At 42.7% G+C, this 19,248-nt stretch overlaps 1 protein-coding gene across 2 annotated transcripts in view; it reads left to right on the top strand.

Moving 5' to 3' along the window:
- SEC62 (SEC62 preprotein translocation factor) overlaps nt 1-19,248 on the top strand; it is a 175,341-nt gene that overhangs the window by 152,225 nt on the left and 3,868 nt on the right. The window lies entirely within an intron of this gene.

Genomic DNA, 19,248 nt, shown 5'->3' with positions numbered 1-19,248 from the left:
GAAGAGGGCTAGAAAGTATGCCATGGTAGTCATCTTCTACACATTTCCTGTATATCTAAAAGTATATGTATGTTGGTTAGGGAGGAGGATGTAAGGTAAGCTCTTCAATCTTTGCTGCAATGGAGCTGATATGGGTATTTATTTATTTATTTATTTAAACATTTCTAAAGCGCGACAAATACCCGTGGGTGTCTCGGCGCTGCGACTTAAGCTGGCAATCTCAGTTAGTCAAGCAATTTACCTTATGAGAAGAGATATTGAACAGTTATTGGTCAAATAACCATGTTTTTACGAGTTTTCTGAATTGGATCAATGAGGGTGCCAATTTTAGTTCCATTGGAAGCGTGTTCCAGAGTTTGGCTGCGGAGTTTATGAAGCATCGATCGCCCCATTTAACAGTCCTGGTGCGAGGCACCACCAGAAGAAGTCTCTGTTCTGATCGGAGCGGTCTTTTCGGGAGATAGTAACATAGTTTCTGTTTAAGAAACGCTGGGCCTTGACCTTTGAGGGCTTTATACGTGAGACACAAGGTCTTGAATCTGATGCGATTCCTCACAGTTAACCAATGCAAGTTTCTAATTGCCTGTTTGGTCGACTGGAATCTGGGGATACGTGCTAGCAGCCTTGCCGCGGCGTTTTGAACGAGCTGCAATTTGGCTACCACCTTTGCCTGCGCATTTGCAAAGAGACCATTACAATAGTCGAGGGACGAGAGTACTAAAGAAGTCACCACTGTTTTCCTTGTACTCTCGGGTAAAAAAGGCAATATTTTCCTGATGATCTTAAGCTTGTAAAAAGCAGAGGAGGCTGCCTGGTTGGCATGGTTAATGAAACTCAGGTTGTCATCAAAGACAACTCCCAGATTTCTGACTTTGTGTACTGGCTCTGGAGGGGCTCCAAGCGAGGTTGGCCACCACTTATTAGACCAATGTGGGGATAATTTTCCGAAGATCATAACCTCCGTTTTGTCGGAGTTGAGGCGCAAACAGTTCTCGGCCATCCAATCTTTAATGGCTATCATACCTTCCTTGAAGCTGGCAGATACTTCTTCGCCGTCGTTCTTGATCGCGATCACCAATTGGGTGTCGTCGGCGTAAGATGTAAGGCTCATCCGGTAGGTCTTAATTACCCTAGCTAAGTCCGACACATAGATGTTAAAAAGTGTCGGACTTAGGGATGAGCCTTGCGGAACGCCGCATGGGAGGGCGAGATCGGTGGATTGAAATGCGCCCAAAGTCACTGCCTGCGTCCTATTCGATAGGAAAGAGGCTAAAAGCTCTTTGGCCGTTGAGCAAATGCCCATCTCCTCGACACGGTCAATCAGAACTGTATGATTGACCGTGTCGAAGGCTGCCGAGAGATCCAGTAGGATCAGGATCGCTGTTCCTCCCTGGTCCCTGATGGTTCTTATATCATCGGCAGCTTTTATAAGAGCGGTCTCAGTTCCATGGAGTTTACGAAATCCGAACTGGGACTCGTCCAGGAGATTATTCTGTTCTATATACTCAGCCAAATGGCTCATTTCCACAACTTTGGCCAGAAAAGGCAAGCTAGCGATGGGTCTATAATTTTTGAGAGTTGTTTTCTCTAATCCACTTTTTTTAAGGAGGGGTTTCAGTAAAGTATTTTTTAGCTTATCTGGGAAGATGCCAGCATGGAACATAGCGTTACATATTGGAGTGATAGCTTCACTTATCAGGTCTGTAACTGGAGTAAACATTTTTGGGGGGCAAGGATCTAAGGAAGAGCCGGTTTTTACCTTTCTCATTATATCCGTTATCTCTTCCTTCGTTACGTCCCTGAATTTAGCAAATGAACAATCCGGGATTTTTTTTGGTTGTTTTATTTGCGTGGTGTTAGGAGCAATCACCGAAAATTCGGAATAGATGTCATTAACTTTTGAATAAAAGAAGCTTGCCAGATTGTTGCAAAATTCCTGTGTTTGAGGGGGACTAAGGTCGGGCGCTCTTCCTGACAATGTCTTGACTACTTCGAATAGCTGTCGACTTGAATTTTTCGACTTTTCGATTTGTTGCTCAAAATATCTTTTTTTTTCCTCATGAATCATGTTTTTGTAAATTGCTAATTCATTTTTATACTTGGCTTTACTCATGATGTCATAGGTTTTTCGCCATATTTTTTCCTGATGTCTGCAGATTTGTTTTTGTTTTCTAAGTGTCTCTGAATACCACGGTGCAGATGGCACTTGTCTGTTTTTCGAAATCGTTTTTAGTGGGGCATGTTTTTCAACTGCATTGCCCACCCAGTTAAGAAACTGATCTACTGCTTCAGTAGGATTAGGCTGGGTTTCGGGGCGAGTAGTGGTCAGAGACTTCCTGAATGTATCATAGTTGATATCCTTCCATACTCTAAATTTGTCCTGAGAGGAGGCCTGTCTGGAGTCTGGTGTCTGGAGCTCAGAAAGGACCCTCTTCTGTCAGGTGGTCATGCATTCTCTTTTGTTTTATTGTTACCTGACAAAATATGTATCCCCTAGCTATTCTTTGTGCAAAGAGGCCTGACTCTACTCTGTTTTTTCCATAATTTGTGAAAGATTTTTACTTGGAGCAGTTAAGGTATTTCAGATGCCCTGATAGTAGAGTTGATGAATGCAATAACACACATGATATGCTTCTAAAGTGGAGTTGTAATGCTGGCAGTGGGTGGAAGTAGAAATTCTCCTTCTGCCAGGTGCTCTGGCTCCCCATTATGTAATTTTTGCTAGTGTAAAAAATATCTGCTGGTGGTAGGTAGATTTTCATATCGTCTTGGATTAGACCAATCGGGGGTTAACACCGCCGATCTGCTCTTCCAGGGCGAAGCTTAAATGCTGGTGTTGGGTGGATTCAGAGAACGCCACATCTTCCAGGTGGCTCCACTCAGTTTATATTTTTCCAAGGAGGAAGAAATTATCTCCGATGTTCAAAGGACAAGTTAGGAGTTGTCTTATGGCAGATCTTGAGATTGAAATGGGAGATAATACTTCTAATTTGCTCACCTGGTGAGGTGGGGGGCTCCCCAAAATGATCTTTGGAAAACAGGGGGCATTTCATATTAGGTTGTATTACCCTAAAGATGAATCGTCCTGAGAAAGACTAGCCAGGAGTCATACACCCTAATATGCAGATGGTAAGTCCAGAACATTCAGGCAGTGATCCTGATGTTTCAACCTCTTTCTTGGGTCTCAGTGAGTATGGCTCTGATGCTTCTAGGCCTTTTAGCTTCCTTGCTCATCGCTCATGCTGGATGACACGTGAGCATTGCAGCAGGACAGGAAGCCTCAGTGGGCGCTGCACCAAGGCAACTTATCGGATTCCATATATGTGTCGGAGGAAACTGCAAAAGATCTGCAGCAGTGGCTGCTCCACCTCAATTGTACAAGTAGCAGACCCCTCTCTCTACCCCAACCAGATTCAACTGGTGGTGGGTGTGTTGCTACTAGGTCGGAGAGACCGTCTGGAAGAGGTTGAGATCAGAGGACTCTGGTGTCTGGCAGAGACCTCGCACCGCATCAACTTGCTGGAGATTCGCTTGGAATTAAAGATCTGCATTTCCACCTGACAATATCACTGCCATGTGGTACTGCAACAAGCAGGGTGGGGTGGAATCCAAAGTCCAGTAACCGGAGGCTGTGCACCCCTTGAGCTCAGTAGATCATCCGCGGATTTCTCTGGTGTGCACCACCTGGCAGAATCTTTTCAAACCAGGGCGGACAAACTCCGTGATCCCCAGAGAATCACACATAGCAACTGCTTCTGGAAGTAGTACAGGGCATCATATACCAGTGAGGCGAAGCCAGGCTAGTTCTATTTGCCACCACTGAGAATGTTCACTGTCAACACTTAAGTGTGCTGGAGTTCCCCAGAAGGCTTTTTCTTGGAGACACATTCCAAAGAGTGCAGCTGGTACTCCTATATTCCTTCCTTTCATTACTTCTTCTGCCCTAAGTTTAAAAGGAGATCAGGAACTGCCAGGTCCAAGTCATTCTAGTGGCATCAGATTAGGCCTGGAGTGAGTGGTGTAGGGCACTTATGAACCTGACCATCTATCCTATGATCAGGCTTCACCTACTGTTGGATCTTCTGCTTCAGCAACAGGGCAGAGTCTTACACCTAGGCCTGGTCAATCTACAACTCCATACATGAAGATCGAGCTGCAGCAGTTGAGCTCTTTTGATCTCCCTCCTGAGGCTGCTGATGCTATCCTGGTGGCTAACACCCCCCTCCCTCTCCCACACACAAACATGAAATCAGTGATGCAGAGCATTGGACTAGATCTTGATGTGGTACCCTGTAGCTAGAGCATTTGAAACTGGGAGATGTGTTAATTGGTGCTTGATTTTTAGCCCTTCAAGGTTGCAACGTACATTTCTGACAACTCTTTTTGTAATGCTGGAGTTGGACTTGAATTTAGTCCTCACCTTTCTGATGTGTACCCCTTTCGAAGAAATGCAAAATGATTTGTTGCATATGCTCACATTAAAAAGGTCTTCCTTGTGGTGATAACATCTGTACGCCAGGGAAGAGCTCTTCAGACCCTTTCGGCTACCCTCCTAATTCCACCCTTTTCCCGGGCAAACTGGTGCTAAGAACTTAAGCTGTGTTCCTTCCGCAGGTGGTGCCGCCTTTTACTTGTGGACAAACCATCACTCTACCAATCCTCTTTGCTTTCTCTCATCCCTCAAACGAGGAAGTGAGACTCTACCGCCTGGATCCCAGGAGAGTGCACGGATGTTACATTGATCATACAAGGAACATTGAGTGGATGATTAGCTGTTAGTGGCATTCTCTGGAGCAAAGAGGGGCAAGGCGGTGCTGAAACAGCCCAACTCTTGTTCTCTGCTTTAAAATCTGCTGCACATCGGCTAAGAAGCTGCCTCCAGAAGTCCAGTGGGCTCATTCCACCAGAGCCGCATTGGCAGACAGACTGCCTGTCCTGAATATTCGCGAGCTACTAGTTCCTCAACAGTCCGGACCTCAAGATGGGCATTTTGCCTTCTTGGTTCTGTAGAACATTTTAGTTTGAGTCGTTCCAAAGACCCGCTTCTTCAATGTCTGTTCACAGGATGATGAATCTGTGGTTAAATTTAGCCATCAGAACCAAGTAATGAGCTTTCTGGTGGTTACACTGTTCAACTGCAGATTCCTCATCGCACTCCGACCCCACTCCCAATTCTGTGGTATGGGCTTTTCTATCTAAAAGGTTTCGGAGCTAGAAATCTGAACACTGGTTTATTCAGTCTGCTTATAGGCCCTGTGTCTGAGGGCGCGGAAGAGTTAATGAAAAGAACTGACAGCGCGCATGGGTGGTGCTGGTGTACAGCTCCATTCATCACTTTTGGACCAGGATAGCATCGATGTGGAGTCGCACTGTGCCACCTGGTGGTGCACAGGAGTACTGCTTGTAATTTTCCGGATCCACCAAATCATGCCAATCGAATCTCAAAAGCTTACTGACTATATGATCTGTCAACAATGGTTTGCCCACGCTCATGCATTCCTTGTGCTCATTCAGAATGGGAGCCCCAGTGCCATTTGTAGACATTTTAGTCGCAAACATTTACAAAGCTACCACATGGGTTTCCCTCCAGGTGTTCAGAAATCATTACTGTCACTGTGGATAATCATGCTGCGAAAGAAAAAGTGCATAGTACTGCCTTAAGGACATTACTTCCAAGTTCTAAAGGAGGTATTAAACGTGATATATACAATTAACTAAAACTAATTTAATAATATTTTGATAAACTTACATTATTTTTAACATTAAATGATATCTATTCATATTTTTAACTTTTAAATATTTTTAAGTTAACATTATTACCTATGGTTTTTTTTTAAAATTTTAGTACCTACCTCCATTATTTTCTAATAGAGAGTGTTACAGTATCAGTGGTTGGCCATTTGTGGTGCTGGACTTAATATAACTGAAATTTTGGCAGTGGTAACTTAACATTTGTAAATTTGACTCATCCCTCTTTTTCAGGGGTGGAGACCGTGTAAGGCTAAACCTTGTGGTAACTTTACACTATGATTTTGGGACTGACCCATAGTAGTAAATTTACTACAAGTGGAGAAGTGTGGCTCAATGGTTAGAGTGGCAGACCCTGATGCAGAGGTCTAGCCCGGTACCAGGGTTCAATTCCCCGCCTCGGCGGGTCTTGGGCTCAAAAATTCCACGGACCTGACAATTCTCGCCTCGGTGCCTATTCCAATCATGGAGTCCCACTCTGCAACTCTGGGCAATAGCTTGCTTAATCTCCACAACGGCCCCCACAACGCTAAGGATGCCTGGACTCCACCTTGGGGGTACCCATGAGTGGACGCCTCACAGGGAAAGCCAGGATGGGTTCCACAGCGGTATTCGTACAAGCGCCTTGAGACCCTTGCGGGTGAGTAGTGCGCTATACAAGTATCAATTTACAATTTACAAGTGTACTAGTAAACCTACATGTGTAAATTACTCACATGTGTACCTTACCTGTGTGAATAGCCCCCTTACTATGTCTGGCAACTTGCCGGACACGAATGACTTTTAAGCTGGAATAAAAAAAAATTCCAAAGAAAATCAATAATGTCTATATAAAGACATCTGTATTGGTTTTATTTTCTTTTAAGCAAAATAAATAATGCTAAAACACTATTTTCAAATAAAAATGAGTTGAAATGTGGCAGATGTACTACCTAAAAACACTCACTGGCGAAGAATATTCTATAGGCATGAACACTCATAAAAAGCACTGTCCCTTTAAGGCTGAGAGAAATCCCACCAGACACTAGAGTAAACAAAAAAGAAGGGGTATGTGTGTTCCCACCATTATCACAGCTATGCCCATACTCCAAAAAGGGTACATCCCTCTTTCTGCCTCCACTGGGAGCAGGTTGCAGGTTTGCCCCCAAACTGCCCCCACACCATCTACTTACGTGAGGCCATCAAGCCTCAAGCATTGCCTAAAATCACCCATTTTCTTTGCATATCAGTGACATAAACTTTCAGAATCCACATGGATCCACAGAATTACTACCACTAGGCATTTCTCCCACTTGTATTGATAAAAACAATATCCCATTTACTAGGTCCAGTTCTTGTGAAAGGAACGGATCAAACCAGAGTAAATGGGAATCCTCACTAGTGGCACCATGTTGGACTCCACCTTTTGCCGATTTTTTTCAGAAATGTCTGGTTTTGGTATGTTTCTCTTGGTGTTGGCTAAGCAATGCCCAAAATCTGCAGCTACCTACATTTCGCAAAAAAAAAGTATTGATTTTGCTTGGTGCATTGTAAAGTCTCCAGGTCACATTTTGGACATCTAATGTCACAAGCACAAGACGGACACACGATTGGGGTACCATGTTTATTGGGAGACCTGTAGAAACAAAGTAGTAGAACATTTGTTATTATCAATTGGATTTGACTGCATTGTGGCTCCCAAATGGCCAGTGTGCTAGAAAGTTGCAAAGTGCTGTGTATTTTCCATGATAGCATTGGTAAGCACAAAGACAGAAGTGTTCTAATAACTACTGTCCCTAAACTCAGTATTTTGTATATATTTCAGAAATACATGGGTTACCTGCATTCCCATTTTTCTTTCTAATATTTCCACATATCAATTGACATGTAGCAAGTAAACCACGAAAAATCATTGTATGGTGGAATTCAGTTGTTGGCCTTGAGTATCGTATGTTTTTGAAGAACCTACAAACCGTATATAGCCATGTGACCGAAATGGTCTGTCGGACATAAAGGTATATAGTTTTTGTAAATCCACCATCGTGGCCGGAAATAACAGATAACGTTGTTACACGTGGCCACTTTTGCTTCTGCTTATTTTTATTTTTTATTGCAACAGTTTCTTTGGGAACGCCTTCAGAAATCTGTACAAATGACCCCTTACTGAATTCAGAATAGCATCTACTTTTTTAAATGTATAGCTTTCTGGGAATCCCCAATGGGTTTCGCAAGTAGGCTGAAACTACGTTAAATTAGGAAAAACTGACTACCACTAAGAAAAAGCTAAAAAGTGTCCTGAGCTGCTTGGAAAGTGAAAGCGAGCATGGCCGCTGCATGTTGCAGGAAAGCATGTTGTGCCTGCAGTAGGAGAAACTCATGAAAGAAAATAGTACTTGCAGACTAAATAAAACATACTGTGTAACAACAGAAGTAAAAGGCCTAGTCCTCATGGAAGGTTAAAATGAAGACAAGGCGTTACTAAGTAGAGACTAACAAGCCTATTAACTAATCGAAAGCCAGCATTTACAAAGGACAATGACACAAGCCAATGAAAAATATGGGCAGAGCTTCAAGCCATACTCAGATACAGCTTGCCTCGCAGAGCAGCGTATGCGCTGCTCACGCTCGACCTAAAAAAGAGGCATCCGTAGCAGTGCTGATTAATTCCGCCTGTGTTACAAGAGTAACGTTTAATTACTAAATTCTTCCAATTTTGCCTGCGGAATTAAAATTTCACCCACCCCTGCTTAAGAGTCTTTCGGGCTTAAGCCTGATATATTGATATTGCCATAAGGAGTGTACTGAGCCAACCATTAAACAAGCATTGGAAATGCAATAGGTCTCGCATTAGGAAAGTTTGAGCTATTGGTCTTATAAATGACTATTTTTTTTATTTATGTTTTGTTTTTATAAAATAGCTAAGTTAATAGCTTTGTCATTTACAATGCCAATAGTTATAACTTTCGCAAATGTGACACCTATAGCATTTGTAATGCAACATGTTTTGTATTTACGTGACTTAGATGTATTGATATTACAAATAACAGTGGCTTTTAATTTTTTTAAATAATTAATACTTAAATAATTTATTTAATTTGTAATGTCAATAGCTTAAACTTTTCTAAATAACTTTTGTGAAGATTATGTTCAGTGTTTTTTATTGTGACGAAAATCCAAGAACAGAAGTGAAATAATAACATCGTAATAAATCTTGAAAGCTTGAAAACAGCTTGAAACATTGAAAGAACATATTTGAACCAGTGATGCTGTGGTGGTGCTGAGTGATGCTGTGGTTGCGCTGAGTGATGCTGTGGTTGCGCTGAGGGATGCTGTGGTAGTGCTGAGTTATGCTGTGGTGGTGCTGAGTTATACTGTGGTGGTGCTGAGTGGGAGATTGGGAGAGGGAGAAAAAAGAGAGCAGGGAGAGGGTAAAGAGAGGGAGAGAGGAGAGAGAGAGGGGGAGAGAGAGAGGAGAGAGAGGGGGAGAGAGAGAGGAGAGAGAGAGGAGAGAGAGAGGGGGAGAGAGGAGAGAGAGGCGGAGATGGGGAGAGAGGCGGAGGCGGAGACGGGGAGAGAGGAGAGGGGAGAGAGGGAGAGGGAAGTGAGGGAAAGGGAGAGAGGGAAAGGGAGAGAGGGTAGAGGGAGAGAGGGAGGGTAAGAAGAGAGGGGGAGGACGATAGCGAAGGACAGGGGGGGAGGGAGGGAGAGAGAGGAGAGCAAGCAGAGGGGGAGATGGGGCTGGGGAGAAAAAGGAGAGCAGGGGGAAGGTAAAGAGAGGGAGAGAGGAGAGAGATGGGGAGAGAGAGAAGGAGAGGGTGAGAGAGGAGAGAGGAAAGTGAGGGAAAGGGAGAGAGGTAGACGGAGAGAGGGAGAGGGAGAGAGGGAGGACGAGGGAAGGAGGGAGAGGAGAGGGAATGGAGAGAGGGAGAGAGAGAAAGAGGAGAGCAGGGAGAGGGATAGAGGAGGAGAGAGTGAGAACCATGTTATCGACTCCAGCACCATGAAATACCAGGAAGGCACGTTTGGTTTAGGAGCTTGATGCATAATAAAAAACAAGCACACACGTCACAACTATGGGAGGAAGTAAGCCATCACAAGTGCAGGTGAGTCTGAAGTCCATGTAATGCAATACATTCAAAATAAACATGGTTGTGGTTGTTGATTACTTCTGTATTTTATAAGTTTATCAGTATTGTTAGAGTGATAAATATGCTTTGCGAGGACACACTGGATACCCGTAAAACTTATTTTTCCTCTCAGATCTCCACAGATGTTGATATTGAAACCAAAAAAAAAAGACTCTGCGTGTATTCATGAACATCTCACAAAAACTGTATCGATGGAAGGGCTTCTGCTAAGCTGTTTTGTGATTGCAAAATTGAAGGACAGGGAGAAATATGCAACAAGCACACTTGAAAGAAACCTCTAGACACAAAGAGGCACTGAAACTCTCAAAAGGACACCAAGCCTACTAGCTGTGAGGGAACCATTTCTATGTACGATTGGTGCATGTCTGGGTCACTGGGTGTGTTTTAGCCAATGACTGTGTAAGTTATATTACACACTTGTGTGAGTGATTGTGCAAGTGTGTGACAGGTCAATGAGTGGCAGGGAAGAAGACCGTTTTAATGAGACAGATCCAATTAATCCTGACCCAGTTTTGCCCAGTGGGAGTAATGAAACTACTGGAGGACAAATGATTTATGACAGCACACGTGATACTGCATGTACTAAATCTAAATCTGGAAGAATTGTCAGGATGCCGAAATGTTTTGGAGATTATGTACTCGAATAGCGTTTATTTCTGTACATGTCAAAGTTACCTTCCATGTTTTATTGTGGAAAAAGGGAGATGTTGAGAATTGTTCTTGTATTGTGTAGTGAATAATCTGTTTTCACTCTTTACTGCTGCACGAGACATACGTCATCTCCGAATGTTCGGAGATGACTTATGTGACGTCACAGCTGTCACAGACGCTGTGCCCGCTATGCCACTGATGCACATCGACCTACAGGCTCCTTGTGGGCCCTTGTATGAGCTTGTAATAAACTTTACCTTGAATCTCTCCGTTTGTCAATCTATCTTCCCACTACACCGAGGTAAAGGAAGAAGGGCTGTAGAGGAAAGAGCACAGTGGTATGAGGAGGTGGGAAAGAGGGCATTGGATGGATGCATATGGCTGCATATGAGCAGCAGATTATAGTGTGCCCCAAAGAAGAGTACGTGTCGTTATTGAGAACTATATTGGCATGTACACACAACACGCATACCCCTGCTGAATGTTATTGTTATGGGGCATACATTTCTTTTAATATTGGCGGAGCGAAAGGAACACCGTCAATACAGTTCTAAAAAAATTTAAACAAAAAAAACATACCGAACCGCTTCTAATTGGACCTAAAAATCAACACAACAGGGGGCGCGTCTGAAAGCTCGAACTTTAAATGAAGAAAAAAAAAACGAAGATAGGCCTACAACCCATGCACGTAAAGCAACGGAAGGGAAGTTTATTGTAAGTAAAAAAAAGCGGCCATCTTGAAGCTATTTCCTTGATATTTGTAACACTGAACGGAGCACGTACTAATGCCACGATTCAAAACGCAAAAACTGATTTTGAACAGGTAATTAAATATAATTAAGTCGAAATGGAAAATAAAGTATTATGGACGCCTACTTTGTTGGTTAATATGCAGCATTCTTGTAGCACAATTTTTTTCGCCTCAAACTATGAATACAATCAACAAATAGCAAACAAGGAGGAGGCAGCGAGTCAAAACGGAGGGCATTGCTGTGGGGAGGGGGGAGGAGAAATGCGACGCGACATGGCAGGCAGGGGAGGGGGCGGAGCGGGGGTGTGGGAGGAGTGCGGGAACAGACGGCGAGGGGAGGAGAGTAGGAGGAGGAGAGTAGGGGAGGCACGGCCTAGCGGCCGTGCAATCAAGAAGTGAGGGGGCGGGAGAGTAGGCAAGGCAGGCGGCTGGGGGCATGTGCACGCGCTTTTAAGCTCAATGCGCATGCGCATTGAGCTTAAAAGTCACGGGCACTGCAAGGAATCGCCACGATTCCTTGCAAGTTGGATAAAGAGTGGATAAGCCCCCATAGTCTCGCTTGCTCGATGCGCATGCGCATCGACAGGCGAGACCTAAAACCAGGAGCAATGAAGGGTCATCGTATCGCCCTAAAGCATGATCACAAGCAATCCTGGTTTAACCAGGACTGTAGGAAGGCAAAGGGGACACTCATTGAGGCAATTAAAAGAGGGGACCATGTAGAAATTTCTACTAGTAGAGCTAGATACAAAAAAAACATTGACAAAGCAAACAAGCATTTACAATGCAATGGTCTCGGCAGCATTAAAGGTAGAGCTTGCATATGCGAGACCTATTGCATTAGCACCCAAACACAGAGTAAGTAGTAGAGTGAGAAGTTGATAGTGAGTAGGAGAGAGTTATTAGTAAAGAGTATTAGAGAGCGCATCAGAGCTGTGTGAATAATAACAGCTGTGAGCCCGTGCCTGAGGTGCATCATCAGAGCTGTGTGAATAATAACAGCTGTGAGCCCGTGCCTGAGGTGCATCATCAGAGCTGTGTGAATAATAACAGCTGTGAGCCCGTGCCTGAGGTGCATCATCAGAGTTGTGTGAATAATAATCAGCCCCGTGCATGAGGTGCATCATCAGAGCTGTGTGAATAATAACAGCTGTGAGCACCTGCCTGAGGTGCATCATCAGAACTGTGTGAATAATAACTGCGTCAGCCCGTGCCTGAGGTGCATCATCAGAGCTGTGTGAATAATAACTGCGTCATCCCCGTGCCTGAGGTGCATCATCAGAGCTGTGTGAATAATAACTGCGTCATCCCCGTGCCTGAGGTGCATCATCAGAGCTGTGTGAATAACTGCATCAACCCCGCGCCTGAGGTGCATCATCAGAGCTGTGTAAATTATAACAGCTGTGACCATCTGCCTGAGGTGCATCATCAGAGCTGTGTGAATAATAACTGCGTCACCCCGTGCCTGAGGTGCATCATCAGAGCTGTGTGAATAATAACTGCGTCAGCCCGTGCCTGAGGTGCATCATCAGAGCTGTGTGAATAATAACTGTGTCAGCCCGTGCCTGAGGTGCATCATCAGAGCTGTGTGAATAATAACAGCTGTGAGCCTGTGCCTGAGGCGCTCGCGCAGGTCAAGGCACGCACACAAGCCCAGATGAGAAACATTTCGTACCACTTTTATTAAAACCATACGAAGTTTTCCCAAATACTTCACCAAGCACTTCAGTATTCTCAAGTCACTCGCAGGGGTGATTAATGTTGCAGCCCGCCGTGAAAAAAAAAGAGCTGGGGGAAGATAACAAGTCTGCCGGGATCCCTCTGTCCTCCCCATGAACCCCTGCGAGCTCCATGCCTGCCCGACATTCAGACGCGCGCCTTGAGATTGGGTCACGCGCGTGAGCTGTCTACGTTACAAGCTCGCGCTCGCGACCCAATCCCAAGGCGCACGTCTGAATCTGCCTCTGCCATAGACAATGCTGCGCGCGTGGCCGGCTCTTGTCTCCACTCCTTGTTTGGTGTGTCGGCTGACCCGACGACGATAGTTCTCTGGCGAGAACGTGCTTCGCGCGCTTCTAGCCGAGACCCAAAAAGGAATGGAAAACTCGCTCTGGGAATCTTTACATGTGGCCCTGTTGGAAAGCGACCCCAAAGGATTTTGGAGACATGTGCCATATTGGTTAAAAGGGGAATGACCCACACTGGAGTATACTATACAACCGGAGGAGTGGGTTGCACATTTTGGCCCTCTCTATGGAGATGATCCTTATATAGCTAGTAGTACATCGGTGGACATGGATCTCTCCAGGGGGCATGAAGAAGGAAATTTGGTCATCTCACTAGAGGAAACATTAACAGCAATATCCTCTTGTGTGTAGGCACGTACCCCTGGTCCAGATAGAATCCCTAATGATCTATATAAAGAAGATAACATGTTATGGGGTTTATATATACATTTGATATCCAACCTGATATTGGCTGGTGCCCCTATTCCATCTTCCCGGCAGATAGCTGAAATTGTGCCAATTTTTAAAAAAGGAGATAGATCTGTCCCATTGAATTATAGGCCTATCAGCCTTATTGACTCCCTTCAAAAAATCTTCTGCAAGCAGGTCTTATGTAGGGTTCAAAATTGGATGATGGAAGCTCAGATTTTAAGTGATTTTCAGGCAGGTTTTTGTTCTAAAATCAGTATACTGGACGAGGTGTTTCAATTGATTTGTATTTATTGGAAGGAAGTGGTTGTAAAAGGCGGAAGGCTTTATGTGGCTTTTGTGGATTGGCGCACAGCTTTCGATCTTGTTCTACCAAAGAAACTGGGAGGTCTTACTAGGGATGGGCATCCCCAAAAAATATCTTAAACATTTTAATTCGATTGCACTCAAATAATTCTGCACAGGTTAGATGGGGTGCCAATAGTCAAGTCACTGAAACTTTTCCAGTTAAGCGAGGAGTGTGACAAGGGTGTGTGCTGGCTCCAACACTTTTTACTTTATTTATTAATGGAGTGGTCGAGTTTTTAGATAAAGATGGCTGTGATGCTCCAAAAATAGGGTTAAGTAGAGTCCCGGCATTATTTGCCGACGACACTCTTTTAATTTCGAAATCACCCCAAGGATTGCAGCAACTTTTAATTTTTTTTTTTTAAGTTTTGCAAAGAAAGAGGCCTCAACCTAAATGAGTCCAAGACCAAATTTATGATCTTGGGCAAAGGTAAACATGTAGCAAAGACCAGACCAATGTGGGCGGATAGCACTAAACTGGAGAAGGTGGAAGCTTTTGACTACTTGGTGATTCGACTTACCCCTTTAATTAGCTGGACCCCACAGGTAGAAAAAGCAAAACTCCAACTAATTCAACAATGTGCCCACATAAGTAAGATACACAGGAGGACAGTATCCAGGCAAATAGCCCCCGCTCTTCACATTTACAATACTAAGGTTTTGGGCGGGGTACTTTATCGGGCGGAACTCTGGGGTGTTAGTTCTCTGGCCTCTTTGTCCACAGCTGAAAATCGATTCCTAAGATCGCTTGTAGATCTCCCTGCCAGTTCCCCTTTGATTCCTTTTTACTTTGATATTGCTCATAAACAACTAAAGCATAAAGTAAACTACAAAATAATATCATTCTGGTTTAGACTATGGACAACAGACGAGCTGCATCCTTATTGGGATGCCCTAAGGGATCTCTTATGATTTCCTCAGGCTTCATCTATAAGGTGGTTTTCCCACATGCGTGTGATCTACTAGGGAAACTGGGGATGGACAGCTTTTGGTCTAGCCCAGGAACCATGAGCAGTATCTCGAGAGACAAGCTAAAAAAGATGTACTGGGACCAAATAGTACAATTGGAACTAACAGAACATGTCTCGGGCCTAACTAAAGCTTTTTTAACTTATAAACAAGTTTTGAAACAGCAATAGATGAAATTACTCCTCCGTTGGCCCGCAAGCTCTTTTTGCAGTTTAGATACAAGACCCTACCAACTAACTCTTTCTGTTCGAGATGGTGCATGTATCCTCCTGTAGTTGATCTAAGTCCTGTGTGTAAATCCTCGACAGAATCTATTGTTCATTTACTTTTTTTCTGTCCCCATTATGTATTACTGAGGAAAAAATGGATAATACCACTATGTAGAGCTGTTGGTCCGGGCCACTATCTTGAAATCCTGAGGCTGCTGTCTATGGATACCCGTAGACTGCTAGTATTCGGTATCTCCCGTTTTCTGTAAGCTATGTGGGTCAGGTGGAGGAAGTTATTACTCTGATTTTTGTCTTTTTATCCTTGAATTTATACGTATTGTATAATAATTTGCTGCAATGTCTACTGATAACCCTTTCTTAATGATTTTATTATATGGTTTTATTGTTTTTTTAAATGGAACCTGTGCTGTGATGTACTTTTTTAAATCTCTGAGATTGTAATAAAGTTTATATGATGATATTGCCAATACTTGTTTTTTTAAATATGATGTAGCCTCATCTGAAAAAAATGTATTTAATAAGTGCATAACTTTCCAACAAGCTCTGCCATAGTCAGAAAGCTGACTCATTCAGGTGACTAATTCATAAATAAGTGTTTGGAACATTGTTAGGTGTTTTTAATTGAATGCCAGTATGAATGAATACTTGAGGTATTTTTGGAATCTGACCTTTATTAACCAGCATGTAAACTGGGATCTTATTTCTGACTTCATTATAGATAGCGGGCTTCTTACGTTTATAAACTTGCTACCAGCACTGTTAAAAGCAGCCTAAATCGTATCCACCTGGTGTCTTCCCAATGCTACAATGAAGAGCTTTAGTCTGGACCCAGCAGAAAGTTCCACCTGTTTAGTTGTCCAAATCAACAGTATTGCACTCACAAACCTGGAAAGTGTAACGACCTTAGCCACTCATGAGTTTGACATACAATACATACAATAAGATACAAATAGTGAGCAACTCCAAATGTATTTGCTCACTCACAAATCTGTCAATTGTAGCAACTTTAGGCACTATAAATATAATCAAGGGAACCCTAATAGTATTTTCAGGTTCGGGAGAATGGTAATAAGACAATCCTAGTACAAAGAAACTGCCACTCAATTTTTATTTCTTCTAATATGTTAATCATCAATGTGATCTATGCCACATAATACAATTAATTTCTTTGATTTATTCTTTTTCTAAATCCTTTATAACAATGTATTTATCCTTATCCAAATTGATCAGCAAAATGCATTTTATAAACCCTTTTCATAATTAATTTCCAGATTCAATTTACTAGATCATGCCCCTACTTACGTACGTGTGTTCGTTCATTCACATACTCATGTCCTTTCATAGTACTAGATAAAAATGTTGGTTCACAAATACCAGCAGTAGCAATTCCCAGAGATCAGTGTGCAGCATTTCATTTCAACTTCACACTCCAGGTCCCAGTCCAGTGAACTTAAATAAGTGTAACAACTCTGCTAATTGCTTTCAACGAACCACCAAGCCCCTTGCCCTAATTGAAGAGCACCTGTCCAGTTTGGTCCAGGAAGACAACATGAGGATGACTAAAAAGAAATGACTTTGAAGTGGACTATACACACCCTAGGATATTAAGTGTTGATGGGCTTCTCAATTGAATCTGTGATGAGCATCTGCTATTGGAGGGAAGCTAACTGTAATTTCAGGTTGTAAGGATTCCTGAGTCTTTATGATTCCATAGCCATACAGTCGAAAGGAACAGACTACCTCCATTTCCTTTTTTAAGTCTGTGATCTTGTTGCTGCACCATTATAGAGTATGTGCCTCCAGCTCTCCTGCTCCTGGCTCCCAATGCTGCAAAAGCCTACACTGGTTTAGGTTCACCAGAGCCCTTTTGGTGTATCTATTTTAAGACCACAAACTACTGGGTCACCTCATTCCAGTTCCCCTCCAAAAAAGATCTGAATGAGGAAAGTACTGAGTAATACTCCTCTTATTCCTCATTCAAGTGCAACTCTTTTATTGTAATCTGGGACTCAGAGGTAAAGCCTTCATTAAAAAGAGAAGTGCTGGTCTCTATACTCCCAACAAGAATATATATAAATCCTCAGACCCTATTCATGATTATGTGCTTGGATTAATAGATACATTGAAGTAAGATTAGTTTTTTGAGTGTTATTACTTTGAAATAAGTAACACATGGAGTGCCGCTTTGGATAGGTAAATATCAATTTTCGAGCTCAGTCCAGTGTGGTTTCTGCTGCCCGAAATAATATACAGATATGGTGAGATGTTTGTGAAATCTTTGCCATCTTCTTAAAAGGAAGTTTGTTGGAACATTGATAAGCTAGTCATCTTCTCAAATTCGTAAATGTTTCCAGTCTTATCAGTGTACCAGTCTTAACTTTAGTACCCTATAATTGTACCAGGTTTCAGACTTTTTCAACATCCTATACCTGATCTTTTCCATCACATTAACAATTTTGTAACAGATTTTTGAAATGAATAGATAACTTCCTTTGCCATACAAAATATACTGCAGAAGCATATGTTCCAGATATTTTATTTATACTCTTTACAATAGACCAACAGGGTGTAGGCATTCACACCATCTTTGACCTTCACTTCTTGAGACCGTTTTATACTGAAATCGACTTTCAAAACAATGGTTGTCATTCACCTTTCTCTCTTCCATCCACATAGGGGAGGGTTGACTATGTGCTGTAGTCTAGTACTCACAAAACCTATTCCTCCGCATTATAGCAACACTAAGCATTTGTGATTCTTATCCTGGCTTTCCCCCAACACATTTTTATGAGACATATGGTAGTGGCTACTCATTTGGGGTTAGAATTGATAGTCCTTTCTTTGCTGAGGTGTATCAGGGAGTCCCAGAAATATTCTGAGGTTTGCTGTTCAACCCAGGTTTCTTTTCTAGCCAAGTAAAACTGTGTCTTCTTCTTACATACATTTAACAAAAGAACCGGGATAACTTGCTGGGAAGGCCTTCTTCAAAAGGGCTTTAATCCACCAGTTCTGCTTCTGGATTTCCTGTCATTTGTGGGAATTTTCCTTGTCCACTAAACATTGCCGTTGCTGATCTACAGTAGTATGTTTTAATAACATCTGATTCATCAGAGTACAGATGGACCGCTCTGACAAGCAAATTAGTATCTGATCATGTCAATGTAAACACACCAAATACCTACCACTAACCTTGAAATTACCAAACAAAATTATGTGGTAGTCAGGAGTTCACATGATTTTGGTAACTCTAACACAATTTGTTTTTCTTCAGCCTTAAAGCTTGATTGGGTGCAGAGGGAAGTTAAGAGTATGTGCTTTTATGGTGACTCTGTATACGTTCCAGGAAGAGAGACTTGTGTTTTATTTCTGCTGTCAATCACTGAGTTTCATCATCTGGCTGCCAAAACATTGGCCTGTGCCCTCCAGGGTCTACCTCAGAACCAGCAATGTACCAGGAACAAGTATAAAACCTAAGACCTGTTTGTGTTTACGCTTTGGAAAACGCTTTCAACCAGGACTACTATAGACAGGATGAACTGTTTTTGTTAATTTCATGGAAGTCTTGCTTTGTAGGTCGAGCCATGTAGGTCCTAAGAGAATTGTGATGAGTGAATTTCACTGTAAAGTGCAGTTGTTAAAACCTATTTCAGCGATTTCCTTATCTTGTGTAACAAAGTTGAAGTGCTCCTTCCTGATTGGTGTGAATTGTTTTGCTTATACAATCTATGAGACATTGGCAATCACAGATATTACGTGGGCACACATGAGGACAGCTTTTTTTATGCTGTCACTTCTATAAGAAGAGTGAATTGCACTGGGTCTTTCATGCAGAACCATAGACAGTGTTTTATTTAGACATTGTCCTTCAATTCACCCTTGTCTAATGAAGGCTTTGTCACTGTACCATTTAAACCTGGGAATATTCCTTCAAACATTCCGAGTCTCATTTCAGATACTGTAAGAACACTCACTCTTAACCCTAAATTCAG

This window comes from Lissotriton vulgaris, chromosome 11 (assembly GCF_964263255.1).
Source record: "Lissotriton vulgaris chromosome 11, aLisVul1.2, whole genome shotgun sequence".
In the NCBI taxonomy this organism is placed as follows: domain Eukaryota; kingdom Metazoa; phylum Chordata; class Amphibia; order Caudata; family Salamandridae; genus Lissotriton; species Lissotriton vulgaris.
Note: the sequence above shows the minus strand (reverse complement) of the source record. Positions and strands in the feature narration are given on the sequence as shown.